The sequence below is a fragment of the Argentina silus genome, assembly GCF_951799395.1.
Source record: "Argentina silus genome assembly, chromosome: Y".
Lineage (NCBI taxonomy): Eukaryota > Metazoa > Chordata > Actinopteri > Argentiniformes > Argentinidae > Argentina > Argentina silus.
In genome coordinates, this window is record NC_139654.1 from 44329243 (window position 1) to 44345856 (window position 16614).

Genomic DNA, 16614 nt, shown 5'->3' on the forward strand with positions numbered 1-16614 from the left:
AGACAAGTTCTGATGTTGTTACTGTTCCTTCTCTCTAGTATTTAGCATCCAATCTATTGTTCAGTTTAAATGAGTACTGTGAACTAGCAGTAACTCAGAGCCTTACCTCAGGGCGGGCTGATGATGCTTCTGGACGACATGTTTGGTCAGGAGGTTCCCTGGTACTTCAACACGGAGTCTCTGGTCGTTGGAGTCTCGAGCCTCCTGGAGCACCACCTTCAGCTTCTCATGGCGTCCTTCTGAGGGGGCACGCACACACACACACACACACACACACACACACACGCTATTAAGTAATCGGAATAAGTCATTTTAAATGATTGGAAGTAATTTTATTCTTACCACTAAAGTTGCACTCCCCCTCCCCCTCTCTTTCTCTTTTTTTCTGTCTTTCTTTTTTTAGGAATTCCACAGGGTCAAACTCCATCAGTAACCGCAAAGGATACTTCAGTGAAATCCAATAAGTATTCTAGTTAAAGTTTAAATAATAACCTCACATGCCTTCTTGTTATGTCCCCCCCTCTCTCCCTTTCCCCTCTCTCTCTCTGATATGCAGGGCCACCGGAGTCTCATTGTCTTTACTTACAGACACTTATTACATATATTTGCAAATAAATGAGTGATAGAGTATCTCAAATTGATTTAATGTCTCTGTGTTTTCTTTTCTTTTGGTGACACTTAACACTAAGGTTTCCTTTTATAATGGGTTTATAATTCAGTTTGCACATTATAAGCATGTGTTGCATTTATAGCATTAGTAACAGTGCAGCCACATATTTTCAAATTATTTGAATTGTCACTATCTATGAATGAATCATTAAAGAGAAGCTACGGGATATGGCAATAACTATTTCTGTATTATTTAACCTCTTATTTTGTGTCTGAATTATCAATGCATAGTTTGTACAAATATAATCAATTGAATCACTGTTTTATCTCATTCAGCCACAGACTCCCTAGTTTATCATCGCCAACTTTAGAAGCAGCATTACTGTTAAGTGTGTCGATGTCATTGGTCTACGTGGAATCCACACACATACGCACCGCACTGAGGGCATGTAACAGGGACCCGTTTCCAACTCATTAGCGCTACGTTGAGAACTGTAGGCTGAGATTATAGAAATTATCTCGTAGAATCACTTTAATAGTCAAGAAACTACTCAGAAATCATACCACAATTAAACTTGAAAAAGTTCCAGAAGAAACATTGTTTCTCTTTAACAGAGCAATATCCAAGACTGCGTAAAGAGGGAGAAAAATATCTTTCTTAAAGATCAGATTTTAGTAAATAGATATTATTGCACAAAATTGGGCTATAAGAATCTCAAAGACAGAATCAAACATTTCACTCTCTATAGTAGTGATTTTGGTGTCTAGTGTCAGAGGAACATATTTCATCCCCACATTAAGTAAACACAAATAAACTAATTCATATGTAATGTCCTCCAACTTTCCATCAAGAATAAAGACACACTGTGTACTGTGTACCAGTATAGTAACACTACTACTAGAATATATAGACTTGCAATGGAATTTGGCCTTGGAGGGCTACAGGTCCTAGGCCCCCCATTCCCCAGCATCTGATTTCATGTCTCTGCATTGTGTACTGGTTATGGCATGGTACCACTAGGTGAAAGGTCGAGAGGCACATAGAATATTGTACAATTCCAACAGTCCCCTCTTTGATTATTTTAAACAAAGTATAATAATCAAGAATTACCAAAATGAATAATAAAAACATGAAAAAATATAAAAGTAACAACAGGAAATATAAAAGAACCACTTTCCTCATCTTACTAGTGAGTGAGATCTGCTTGTCCTATTTCACACATACAATACGTTGAGTTGACACCATGAGCATGCATGATGTACAGGACTGAGTGAGCGCTGCAAAACATGTTTGTCTACTGATGCTGTATCTTGAACCGTCATCTGCGTTTAACTCACTCACCGCCAAAGAATTCCGGTACACTCACCACCTGGAGTGCCAAGTGTTTTATGTGGTATAGGGAAGCCAATAGGGAAAGCCCTTATTAATACATTGGAAACACAAAGTTGTAATAATGCCAATACATTAGTGACATATTTTTGAAAAGTGTTGAAAATACATGTCATGCATCATTATTACAAAATTAGTGCTACTGACAATTGTCGTTGCTAGGATTGCGTCTTTCTTGTGCCATTTCCCCAGCAACGTGTGTGTAAGACTAGAGTGGTAGGTTAGAACAGAGCCAAATGAGGTGTAATTAAGCCATTACAACAACAACAATCAAATGACCACACACACCTGACATCACTGTCCTGCCCTCCCATCAGGCAGAATATCTAGCATGTGTGTGTGAGTGTTGTACATAGTCAGAAGGTAGTCCTAGATGATGTACCAGGAAGAACGAAACCCAGATAACAATTCCCAAACCTATCACTAGGTAACATAGAGTAGGCCATTAGAACACAAATCCAATAAGTGTTGTTCAATATGCTTAAGCTGGGTAGTTGAGACCTAGTGACTTTGGAGTCTGCTATTGATGTCTGTCAACATGAAATCTGTCAAGAAATCTGCCTTATTTCACTCTATGGGAAATCCCATAGGAATGACTTTCGTCCAGTGGAGAGATAGAAATAGAAATTTAGTAAAGTGTCTTATTGGTCAATAATGGTCTGTAATGAGAGTTGGTGTCATTACAGATTCACACAAAACAAACTCAAGCAGTAGTCAGTCACCATTTCAAGTTATATTTAATAGTCTAAGACAGTTCAGATTAAAATACATGTTCATCTGGGTTTAAAGGTGAGAGCATAAAACCTCTTCTGATAGAGAGGGACTTCAGAAATGTAATTGGATATAGGGCCATCGCAGATTTTGTCCACAGCCACTCCCATGGCAGTCATAAAAAAACAATTCAAAAAAACATTGCTAATGCTTATATGTGAAACACCAAATTTCCTGATTCATGGCTCATTCTGAGAATTGGAATCATATACCAGCTATATACTAACTATGTATAACTTTGGTTTGTGGTCTCACTGAGGTCCAGCTCTCCACCCAGGGCACTGCAGAGGGACACAGCACGCCTCACCGCCCCCCTCTCACCTCTCACAGGGACCAGGTACAGGAGCTGCAGGAGGAGGGCTTTGCTGGAGCTGAGGGGAGACAGAGGAGGGAGCATACATTGTACAATGAGAAATCCTCCTCATCAGAGATCAGTGTGTCTGTCCTTACGCCAGACGGACTGTGTCTAAGTGGAATAGCTGGTCTCGTCTGGCCTCCTCCACCTCACAGTCTTAGTTAAAGCTAAAGCTAACAATGCTACCACCGTTGCTACTGACGGACTAACAGTCATGCCATTACACAGATGCATTTGTTTACTATGTGTCTACTGTAAAATGTAATTAAACGTGACATACCTACCACCGAGGCATTTCTCAGTACCTTTCGTTGCTAATGCTCATGGCTTAGTTATGCTAGCTCTCAGAAAACCAGCGGGTTCTCCTCAATGTAAACATCAACAGAAGTGTGTTGCTGTGTAGCGCTGGATCAACCATTCCATAGAATGCTGCTCATGTTCTATTTCTAGAGGTCACATGGTAACGCATTTTTGAAAAGTCTTTATGATGCATGTCATCTATGATTATTATGAATTATTTTCAAAACTGTGTGTTGCTATGCAACCTTTCAATATAGAACATTAGCAACATTCTATGGAATGTTCAATCCGCTCCAGATAACAACAAACTTGAGTTGATGTTTACATCGACACAAACCAGCTGATTTTCGGAGCAAAACGGGCTGAAAAATGCCTCAGTGTTTTTCAGGTTTTGACTGCGGCCTGCCGTTTTTACTTCCGTGTTTTCTTTTTTGCTGGGTCCGCGATCGTGAAGAGGGAAGCGACGGCAGCGACTTCGGAGAGGGTATGTGACGATAGTTGGACCATATCTGAACGATAGTTAGACAACCACTCGATACGTGTTGCTAAAACAACACGGCACAAGTCGAACATGCATGTTGGTGACGAGCAAGCGAGCTAGTTCAAGCTAAAGCTAACAATGCTACCACCGTTGCTACTGACGGACTAACAGTCATGCCATTACACAGATGCATTTGTTTACCACGTGTCTACTGTAAAATGTAATTAAACGTGACATACCTGCTTCGAAGTCGCTGTACTCTCAAAAAGAAAACAGGAACAACAACCTGTCGTAGAAATGGCAGTCCGCTATCCATGCACTCCCGCAGCCAAACCTGCGTTTCTCAGTACCTTTCGTTGCTAATGCTAGTGGCGTAGTAATGCTAGCGCTCAGAAGACTAGCTGGGTCTCGTCAATGTCAACATCATCAGAGGTGTGTTGCTGCGTAGCGCTGGATCAAACATAGAAGGCTGCTCATGTTCTATTTCTAGAGGTCACATGGTAACGCATTTTTGAAAAGTGTTGATGATACATGTCATGCATCATTATTACTCATTATTTTCAAAACGGTGTGTTGCTATGCAACCTTTCAATATAGAACATTAGCAACATTCTATGGAATGTTCAGTCCGCTCCAGATAACAACAGACTTCAGTTGATGTTCACATCGACACAAACCTGCTGATTTTCTGAGCAAAACGGACTGAAAAATGCCTCGGTGATATTCAGGATTGGCTGCGCGAGTGCGTGGACTGCGGTCTGCCGTCTCTACGACGGGTTGTTCGTGTTTTCTTTTTTGCAAGGTTCGCGATCGTGAAGAGGAAAGCGACAGCGACTTTGAAGAGGGTATGTGACATTTAATTACATTTTACAGGAGACACATATCTCACAAATTGTGTGTGCAATGATTATTTTGCCAGTTAGAAGCAATGATAGCATTGTTAGCTGCTAGGTGGCTAAGTAACCCGTTGACAGTGTCTAAGGGCGAGTTACCTTTAGCTTGAACTAGCTAGCTTGCTAGCCACCTCCATGCATTTTAGCTAAAGAGATGTGTGTATGTGTGTGTGTTGTGAGTAGCAGACAGACATCTCTGTGGTGAATACCGTCCTGCGTATGGGACCGGATGGGCAGCTGTCCTCCACTGCGTGGTCGGGGGCTGACTCTTTCTCCACACCCGCTCAGCAGCAGTACACTGATCCTGAGCCACAGGGCCAGAACTGCTATGAGGTCAAACTTAACACTTAAGCCTTTACCATATTATCAAGCCTTTACCATATTATCACTTAGTAACTCCACCGGTTTACATGCGTCATTCTCTCCCATAGCCTCTATTTGACCACCAAGAGGACTGAGGACATTGCCCTGAGGGTCACCACCCTACGCCAGGCCTTCACAGTGAGTCAACCACCCTTTCTCTGTGCTTTCTCTCTTCTGTCTTCTGTCAGATGGTGTCTCACTATTTTTTTCCCCCTTTACCAGACCCTGCGCAGTTCCACCCAGAGCAAGAACCAGCTGTACGTGGCTGGGAAGGTCCTGCTGGGAGCACTGGTTCAGGCCAATCACAAGGTAAGACATTGGCTTCCTCCAACAGAGTGAATTATCAAGAGAAAATGTAACAACCGTTTACTGACATTGTCTCTCTTGTTCTGTATAGGACGAGGCACAGTTCATCCGTGCCTATGATGACCTTGTTGGGTACCTGAGTGATCCCTCCAAACAGGGTGACATTGAGATGGAGCTGGCAGAACATCAGGTTAGTTCATTCACTTCAGTAGTCTCACATTGATTACCTGTGCCTGTATTGGGTCCTTCTTTTTAATATCATTGCTATTTTGTTGTAAATGTTTTTGTCTTTTGTTAGATTAGCCATGTCAACCTCATAGACATCCTCTATGAGCTGGTTCTGTTTGGGGTGATGGTGGGGAGGCCCCTGGTGGTGGTGAGTACTGTTCTTATACTGAAGACTGTTACAGGGTGACTTTGTTGACAAGTTCATATGACTCTCTGCTCTCTCCTCCTATGTTTGCTGTTAGCAACCTGGTGGTTTTGTGGAGCGTCTGTACTCTCTCCTACACTCCTGCCTGCCTGCCAGCAACATGAAACCAGAGGCTGAGAGATGCCTGCTGCACCTGAAGGTACAGACAAGTTCTGATGTTGTTACTGTTCCTTCTCTCTAGTATTTAGCATCCAATCTATTGTTCAGTTTAAATGAGTACTGTGAACTAGCAGTAACTCAGAGCCTTACCTCAGGGCGGGCTGATGATGCTTCTGGACGACATGTTTGGTCAGGAGGTTCCCTGGTACTTCAACACGGAGTCTCTGGTCGTTGGAGTCTCGAGCCTCCTGGAGCACCACCTTCAGCTTCTCATGGCGTCCTTCTGAGGGGGCACGCACACACACACACACACACACACACACACACACACGCTATTAAGTAATCGGAATAAGTCATTTTAAATGATTGGAAGTAATTTTATTCTTACCACTAAAGTTGCACTCCCCCTCCCCCTCTCTTTCTCTTTTTTTCTGTCTTTCTTTTTTTAGGAATTCCACAGGGTCAAACTCCATCAGTAACCGCAAAGGATACTTCAGTGAAATCCAATAAGTATTCTAGTTAAAGTTTAAATAATAACCTCACATGCCTTCTTGTTATGTCCCCCCCTCTCTCCCTTTCCCCTCTCTCTCTCTGATATGCAGGGCCACCGGAGTCTCATTGTCTTTACTTACAGACACTTATTACATATATTTGCAAATAAATGAGTGATAGAGTATCTCAAATTGATTTAATGTCTCTGTGTTTTCTTTTCTTTTGGTGACACTTAACACTAAGGTTTCCTTTTATAATGGGTTTATAATTCAGTTTGCACATTATAAGCATGTGTTGCATTTATAGCATTAGTAACAGTGCAGCCACATATTTTCAAATTATTTGAATTGTCACTATCTATGAATGAATCATTAAAGAGAAGCTACGGGATATGGCAATAACTATTTCTGTATTATTTAACCTCTTATTTTGTGTCTGAATTATCAATGCATAGTTTGTACAAATATAATCAATTGAATCACTGTTTTATCTCATTCAGCCACAGACTCCCTAGTTTATCATCGCCAACTTTAGAAGCAGCATTACTGTTAAGTGTGTCGATGTCATTGGTCTACGTGGAATCCACACACATACGCACCACACTGAGGGCATGTAACAGGGACCCGTTTCCAACTCATTAGCGCTACGTTGAGAACTGTAGGCTGAGATTATAGAAATTATCTCGTAGAATCACTTTAATAGTCAAGAAACTACTCAGAAATCATACCACAATTAAACTTGAAAAAGTTCCAGAAGAAACATTGTTTCTCTTTAACAGAGCAATATCCAAGACTGCGTAAAGAGGGAGAAAAATATCTTTCTTAAAGATCAGATTTTAGTAAATAGATATTATTGCACAAAATTGGGCTATAAGAATCTCAAAGACAGAATCAAACATTTCACTCTCTATAGTAGTGATTTTGGTGTCTAGTGTCAGAGGAACATATTTCATCCCCACATTAAGTAAACACAAATAAACTAATTCATATGTAATGTCCTCCAACTTTCCATCAAGAATAAAGACACACTGTGTACTGTGTACCAGTATAGTAACACTACTACTAGAATATATAGACTTGCAATGGAATTTGGCCTTGGAGGGCTACAGGTCCTAGGCCCCCCATTCCCCAGCATCTGATTTCATGTCTCTGCATTGTGTACTGGTTATGGCATGGTACCACTAGGTGAAAGGTCGAGAGGCACATAGAATATTGTACAATTCCAACAGTCCCCTCTTTGATTATTTTAAACAAAGTATAATAATCAAGAATTACCAAAATGAATAATAAAAACATGAAAAAATATAAAAGTAACAACAGGAAATATAAAAGAACCACTTTCCTCATCTTACTAGTGAGTGAGATCTGCTTGTCCTATTTCACACATACAATACGTTGAGTTGACACCATGAGCATGCATGATGTACAGGACTGAGTGAGCGCTGCAAAACATGTTTGTCTACTGATGCTGTATCTTGAACCGTCATCTGCGTTTAACTCACTCACCGCCAAAGAATTCCGGTACACTCACCACCTGGAGTGCCAAGTGTTTTATGTGGTATAGGGAAGCCAATAGGGAAAGCCCTTATTAATACATTGGAAACACAAAGTTGTAATAATGCCAATACATTAGTGACATATTTTTGAAAAGTGTTGAAAATACATGTCATGCATCATTATTACAAAATTAGTGCTACTGACAATTGTCGTTGCTAGGATTGCGTCTTTCTTGTGCCATTTCCCCAGCAACGTGTGTGTAAGACTAGAGTGGTAGGTTAGAACAGAGCCAAATGAGGTGTAATTAAGCCATTACAACAACAACAATCAAATGACCACACACACCTGACATCACTGTCCTGCCCTCCCATCAGGCAGAATATCTAGCATGTGTGTGTGAGTGTTGTACATAGTCAGAAGGTAGTCCTAGATGATGTACCAGGAAGAACGAAACCCAGATAACAATTCCCAAACCTATCACTAGGTAACATAGAGTAGGCCATTAGAACACAAATCCAATAAGTGTTGTTCAATATGCTTAAGCTGGGTAGTTGAGACCTAGTGACTTTGGAGTCTGCTATTGATGTCTGTCAACATGAAATCTGTCAAGAAATCTGCCTTATTTCACTCTATGGGAAATCCCATAGGAATGACTTTCGTCCAGTGGAGAGATAGAAATAGAAATTTAGTAAAGTGTCTTATTGGTCAATAATGGTCTGTAATGAGAGTTGGTGTCATTACAGATTCACACAAAACAAACTCAAGCAGTAGTCAGTCACCATTTCAAGTTATATTTAATAGTCTAAGACAGTTCAGATTAAAATACATGTTCATCTGGGTTTAAAGGTGAGAGCATAAAACCTCTTCTGATAGAGAGGGACTTCAGAAATGTAATTGGATATAGGGCCATCGCAGATTTTGTCCACAGCCACTCCCATGGCAGTCATAAAAAAACAATTCAAAAAAACATTGCTAATGCTTATATGTGAAACACCAAATTTCCTGATTCATGGCTCATTCTGAGAATTGGAATCATATACCAGCTATATACTAACTATGTATAACTTTGGTTTGTGGTCTCACTGAGGTCCAGCTCTCCACCCAGGGCACTGCAGAGGGACACAGCACGCCTCACCGCCCCCCTCTCACCTCTCACAGGGACCAGGTACAGGAGCTGCAGGAGGAGGGCTTTGCTGGAGCTGAGGGGAGACAGAGGAGGGAGCATACATTGTACAATGAGAAATCCTCCTCATCAGAGATCAGTGTGTCTGTCCTTACGCCAGACGGACTGTGTCTAAGTGGAATAGCTGGTCTCGTCTGGCCTCCTCCACCTCACAGTCTTAGTTAAAGCTAAAGCTAACAATGCTACCACCGTTGCTACTGACGGACTAACAGTCATGCCATTACACAGATGCATTTGTTTACTATGTGTCTACTGTAAAATGTAATTAAACGTGACATACCTACCACCGAGGCATTTCTCAGTACCTTTCGTTGCTAATGCTCATGGCTTAGTTATGCTAGCTCTCAGAAAACCAGCGGGTTCTCCTCAATGTAAACATCAACAGAAGTGTGTTGCTGTGTAGCGCTGGATCAACCATTCCATAGAATGCTGCTCATGTTCTATTTCTAGAGGTCACATGGTAACGCATTTTTGAAAAGTCTTTATGATGCATGTCATCTATGATTATTATGAATTATTTTCAAAACTGTGTGTTGCTATGCAACCTTTCAATATAGAACATTAGCAACATTCTATGGAATGTTCAATCCGCTCCAGATAACAACAAACTTGAGTTGATGTTTACATCGACACAAACCAGCTGATTTTCGGAGCAAAACGGGCTGAAAAATGCCTCAGTGTTTTTCAGGTTTTGACTGCGGCCTGCCGTTTTTACTTCCGTGTTTTCTTTTTTGCTGGGTCCGCGATCGTGAAGAGGGAAGCGACGGCAGCGACTTCGGAGAGGGTATGTGACGATAGTTGGACCATATCTGAACGATAGTTAGACAACCACTCGATACGTGTTGCTAAAACAACACGGCACAAGTCGAACATGCATGTTGGTGACGAGCAAGCGAGCTAGTTCAAGCTAAAGCTAACAATGCTACCACCGTTGCTACTGACGGACTAACAGTCATGCCATTACACAGATGCATTTGTTTACCACGTGTCTACTGTAAAATGTAATTAAACGTGACATACCTGCTTCGAAGTCGCTGTACTCTCAAAAAGAAAACAGGAACAACAACCTGTCGTAGAAATGGCAGTCCGCTATCCATGCACTCCCGCAGCCAAACCTGCGTTTCTCAGTACCTTTCGTTGCTAATGCTAGTGGCGTAGTAATGCTAGCGCTCAGAAGACTAGCTGGGTCTCGTCAATGTCAACATCATCAGAGGTGTGTTGCTGCGTAGCGCTGGATCAAACATAGAAGGCTGCTCATGTTCTATTTCTAGAGGTCACATGGTAACGCATTTTTGAAAAGTGTTGATGATACATGTCATGCATCATTATTACTCATTATTTTCAAAACGGTGTGTTGCTATGCAACCTTTCAATATAGAACATTAGCAACATTCTATGGAATGTTCAGTCCGCTCCAGATAACAACAGACTTCAGTTGATGTTCACATCGACACAAACCTGCTGATTTTCTGAGCAAAACGGACTGAAAAATGCCTCGGTGATATTCAGGATTGGCTGCGCGAGTGCGTGGACTGCGGTCTGCCGTCTCTACGACGGGTTGTTCGTGTTTTCTTTTTTGCAAGGTTCGCGATCGTGAAGAGGAAAGCGACAGCGACTTTGAAGAGGGTATGTGACATTTAATTACATTTTACAGGAGACACATATCTCACAAATTGTGTGTGCAATGATTATTTTGCCAGTTAGAAGCAATGATAGCATTGTTAGCTGCTAGGTGGCTAAGTAACCCGTTGACAGTGTCTAAGGGCGAGTTACCTTTAGCTTGAACTAGCTAGCTTGCTAGCCACCTCCATGCATTTTAGCTAAAGAGATGTGTGTATGTGTGTGTGTTGTGAGTAGCAGACAGACATCTCTGTGGTGAATACCGTCCTGCGTATGGGACCGGATGGGCAGCTGTCCTCCACTGCGTGGTCGGGGGCTGACTCTTTCTCCACACCCGCTCAGCAGCAGTACACTGATCCTGAGCCACAGGGCCAGAACTGCTATGAGGTCAAACTTAACACTTAAGCCTTTACCATATTATCAAGCCTTTACCATATTATCACTTAGTAACTCCACCGGTTTACATGCGTCATTCTCTCCCATAGCCTCTATTTGACCACCAAGAGGACTGAGGACATTGCCCTGAGGGTCACCACCCTACGCCAGGCCTTCACAGTGAGTCAACCACCCTTTCTCTGTGCTTTCTCTCTTCTGTCTTCTGTCAGATGGTGTCTCACTATTTTTTTCCCCCTTTACCAGACCCTGCGCAGTTCCACCCAGAGCAAGAACCAGCTGTACGTGGCTGGGAAGGTCCTGCTGGGAGCACTGGTTCAGGCCAATCACAAGGTAAGACATTGGCTTCCTCCAACAGAGTGAATTATCAAGAGAAAATGTAACAACCGTTTACTGACATTGTCTCTCTTGTTCTGTATAGGACGAGGCACAGTTCATCCGTGCCTATGATGACCTTGTTGGGTACCTGAGTGATCCCTCCAAACAGGGTGACATTGAGATGGAGCTGGCAGAACATCAGGTTAGTTCATTCACTTCAGTAGTCTCACATTGATTACCTGTGCCTGTATTGGGTCCTTCTTTTTAATATCATTGCTATTTTGTTGTAAATGTTTTTGTCTTTTGTTAGATTAGCCATGTCAACCTCATAGACATCCTCTATGAGCTGGTTCTGTTTGGGGTGATGGTGGGGAGGCCCCTGGTGGTGGTGAGTACTGTTCTTATACTGAAGACTGTTACAGGGTGACTTTGTTGACAAGTTCATATGACTCTCTGCTCTCTCCTCCTATGTTTGCTGTTAGCAACCTGGTGGTTTTGTGGAGCGTCTGTACTCTCTCCTACACTCCTGCCTGCCTGCCAGCAACATGAAACCAGAGGCTGAGAGATGCCTGCTGCACCTGAAGGTACAGACAAGTTCTGATGTTGTTACTGTTCCTTCTCTCTAGTATTTAGCATCCAATCTATTGTTCAGTTTAAATGAGTACTGTGAACTAGCAGTAACTCAGAGCCTTACCTCAGGGCGGGCTGATGATGCTTCTGGACGACATGTTTGGTCAGGAGGTTCCCTGGTACTTCAACACGGAGTCTCTGGTCGTTGGAGTCTCGAGCCTCCTGGAGCACCACCTTCAGCTTCTCATGGCGTCCTTCTGAGGGGGCACGCACACACACACACACACACACGCTATTAAGTAATCGGAATAAGTCATTTTAAATGATTGGAAGTAATTTTATTCTTACCACTAAAGTTGCACTCCCCCTCCCCCTCTCTTTCTCTTTTTTTCTGTCTTTCTTTTTTTAGGAATTCCACAGGGTCAAACTCCATCAGTAACCGCAAAGGATACTTCAGTGAAATCCAATAAGTATTCTAGTTAAAGTTTAAATAATAACCTCACATGCCTTCTTGTTATGTCCCCCCCTCTCTCCCTTTCCCCTCTCTCTCTCTGATATGCAGGGCCACCGGAGTCTCATTGTCTTTACTTACAGACACTTATTACATATATTTGCAAATAAATGAGTGATAGAGTATCTCAAATTGATTTAATGTCTCTGTGTTTTCTTTTCTTTTGGTGACACTTAACACTAAGGTTTCCTTTTATAATGGGTTTATAATTCAGTTTGCACATTATAAGCATGTGTTGCATTTATAGCATTAGTAACAGTGCAGCCACATATTTTCAAATTATTTGAATTGTCACTATCTATGAATGAATCATTAAAGAGAAGCTACGGGATATGGCAATAACTATTTCTGTATTATTTAACCTCTTATTTTGTGTCTGAATTATCAATGCATAGTTTGTACAAATATAATCAATTGAATCACTGTTTTATCTCATTCAGCCACAGACTCCCTAGTTTATCATCGCCAACTTTAGAAGCAGCATTACTGTTAAGTGTGTCGATGTCATTGGTCTACGTGGAATCCACACACATACGCACCACACTGAGGGCATGTAACAGGGACCCGTTTCCAACTCATTAGCGCTACGTTGAGAACTGTAGGCTGAGATTATAGAAATTATCTTGTAGAATCACTTTAATAGTCAAGAAACTACTCAGAAATCATACCACAATTAAACTTGAAAAAGTTCCAGAAGAAACATTGTTTCTCTTTAACAGAGCAATATCCAAGACTGCATAAAGAGGGAGAAAAATATCTTTCTTAAAGATCAGATTTTAGTAAATAGATATTATTGCACAAAATTGGGCTATAAGAATCTCAAAGACAGAATCAAACATTTCACTCTCTATAGTAGTGATTTTGGTGTCTAGTGTCAGAGGAACATATTTCATCCCCACATTAAGTAAACACAAATAAACTAATTCATATGTAATGTCCTCCAACTTTCCATCAAAAAATAAAGACACACTGTGTACTGTGTACCAGTATAGTAACACTACTACTAGAATATATAGACTTGCAATGGAATTTGGCCTTGGAGGGCTACAGGTCCTAGGCCCCCCATTCCCCAGCATCTGATTTCATGTCTCTGCATTGTGTACTGGTTATGGCATGGTACCACTAGGTGAAAGGTCGAGAGGCACATAGAATATTGTACAATTCCAACAGTCCCCTCTTTGATTATTTTAAACAAAGTATAATAATCAAGAATTACCAAAATGAATAATAAAAACATGAAAAAATATAAAAGTAACAACAGGAAATATAAAAGAACCACTTTCCTCATCTTACTAGTGAGTGAGATCTGCTTGTCCTATTTCACACATACAATACGTTGAGTTGACACCATGAGCATGCATGATGTACAGGACTGAGTGAGCGCTGCAAAACATGTTTGTCTACTGATGCTGTATCTTGAACCGTCATCTGCGTTTAACTCACTCACCGCCAAAGAATTCCGGTACACTCACCACCTGGAGTGCCAAGTGTTTTATGTGGTATAGGGAAGCCAATAGGGAAAGCCCTTATTAATACATTGGAAACACAAAGTTGTAATAATGCCAATACATTAGTGACATATTTTTGAAAAGTGTTGAAAATACATGTCATGCATCATTATTACAAAATTAGTGCTACTGACAATTGTCGTTGCTAGGATTGCGTCTTTCTTGTGCCATTTCCCCAGCAACGTGTGTGTAAGACTAGAGTGGTAGGTTAGAACAGAGCCAAATGAGGTGTAATTAAGCCATTACAACAACAACAATCAAATGACCACACACACCTGACATCACTGTCCTGCCCTCCCATCAGGCAGAATATCTAGCATGTGTGTGTGAGTGTTGTACATAGTCAGAAGGTAGTCCTAGATGATGTACCAGGAAGAACGAAACCCAGATAACAATTCCCAAACCTATCACTAGGTAACATAGAGTAGGCCATTAGAACACAAATCCAATAAGTGTTGTTCAATATGCTTAAGCTGGGTAGTTGAGAGTTGAGACCTAGTGACTTTGGAGTCTGCTATTGATGTCTGTCAACATGAAATCTGTCAAGAAATCTGCCTTATTTCACTCTATGGGAAATCCCATAGGAATGACTTTCGTCCAGTGGAGAGATAGAAATAGAAATTTAGTAAAGTGTCTTATTGGTCAATAATGGTCTGTAATGAGAGTTGGTGTCATTACAGATTCACACAAAACAAACTCAAGCAGTAGTCAGTCACCATTTCAAGTTATATTTAATAGTCTAAGACAGTTCAGATTAAAATACATGTTCATCTGGGTTTAAAGGTGAGAGCATAAAACCTCTTCTGATAGAGAGGGACTTCAGAAATGTAATTGGATATAGGGCCATCGCAGATTTTGTCCACAGCCACTCCCATGGCAGTCATAAAAAAACAATTCAAAAAAACATTGCTAATGCTTATATGTGAAACACCAAATTTCCTGATTCATGGCTCATTCTGAGAATTGGAATCATATACCAGCTATATACTAACTATGTATAACTTTGGTTTGTGGTCTCACTGAGGTCCAGCTCTCCACCCAGGGCACTGCAGAGGGACACAGCACGCCTCACCGCCCCCCTCTCACCTCTCACAGGGACCAGGTACAGGAGCTGCAGGAGGAGGGCTTTGCTGGAGCTGAGGGGAGACAGAGGAGGGAGCATACATTGTACAATGAGAAATCCTCCTCATCAGAGATCAGTGTGTCTGTCCTTACGCCAGACGGACTGTGTCTAAGTGGAATAGCTGGTCTCGTCTGGCCTCCTCCACCTCACAGTCTTAGTTAAAGCTAAAGCTAACAATGCTACCACCGTTGCTACTGACGGACTAACAGTCATGCCATTACACAGATGCATTTGTTTACTATGTGTCTACTGTAAAATGTAATTAAACGTGACATACCTACCACCGAGGCATTTCTCAGTACCTTTCGTTGCTAATGCTCATGGCTTAGTTATGCTAGCTCTCAGAAAACCAGCGGGTTCTCCTCAATGTAAACATCAACAGAAGTGTGTTGCTGTGTAGCGCTGGATCAACCATTCCATAGAATGCTGCTCATGTTCTATTTCTAGAGGTCACATGGTAACGCATTTTTGAAAAGTCTTTATGATGCATGTCATCTATGATTATTATGAATTATTTTCAAAACTGTGTGTTGCTATGCAACCTTTCAATATAGAACATTAGCAACATTCTATGGAATGTTCAATCCGCTCCAGATAACAACAAACTTGAGTTGATGTTTACATCGACACAAACCAGCTGATTTTCGGAGCAAAACGGGCTGAAAAATGCCTCAGTGTTTTTCAGGTTTTGACTGCGGCCTGCCGTTTTTACTTCCGTGTTTTCTTTTTTGCTGGGTCCGCGATCGTGAAGAGGGAAGCGACGGCAGCGACTTCGGAGAGGGTATGTGACGATAGTTAGACAACCACTCGATACGTGTTGCTAAAACAACACGGCACAAGTCGAACATGCATGTTGGTGACGAGCAAGCGAGCTAGTTCAAGCTAAAGCTAACAATGCTACCACCGTTGCTACTGACGGACTAACAGTCATGCCATTACACAGATGCATTTGTTTACCACGTGTCTACTGTAAAATGTAATTAAACGTGACATACCTGCTTCGAAGTCGCTGTACTCTCAAAAAGAAAACAGGAACAACAACCTGTCGTAGAAATGGCAGTCCGCTATCCATGCACTCCCGCAGCCAAACCTGCGTTTCTCAGTACCTTTCGTTGCTAATGCTAGTGGCGTAGTAATGCTAGCGCTCAGAAGACTAGCTGGGTCTCGTCAATGTCAACATCATCAGAGGTGTGTTGCTGCGTAGCGCTGGATCAAACATAGAAGGCTGCTCATGTTCTATTTCTAGAGGTCACATGGTAACGCATTTTTGAAAAGTGTTGATGATACATGTCATGCATCATTATTACTCATTATTTTCAAAACGGTGTGTTGCTATGCAACCTTTCAATATAGAACATTAGCAACATTCTATGGAATGTTCAGTCCGCTCCAGATAACAA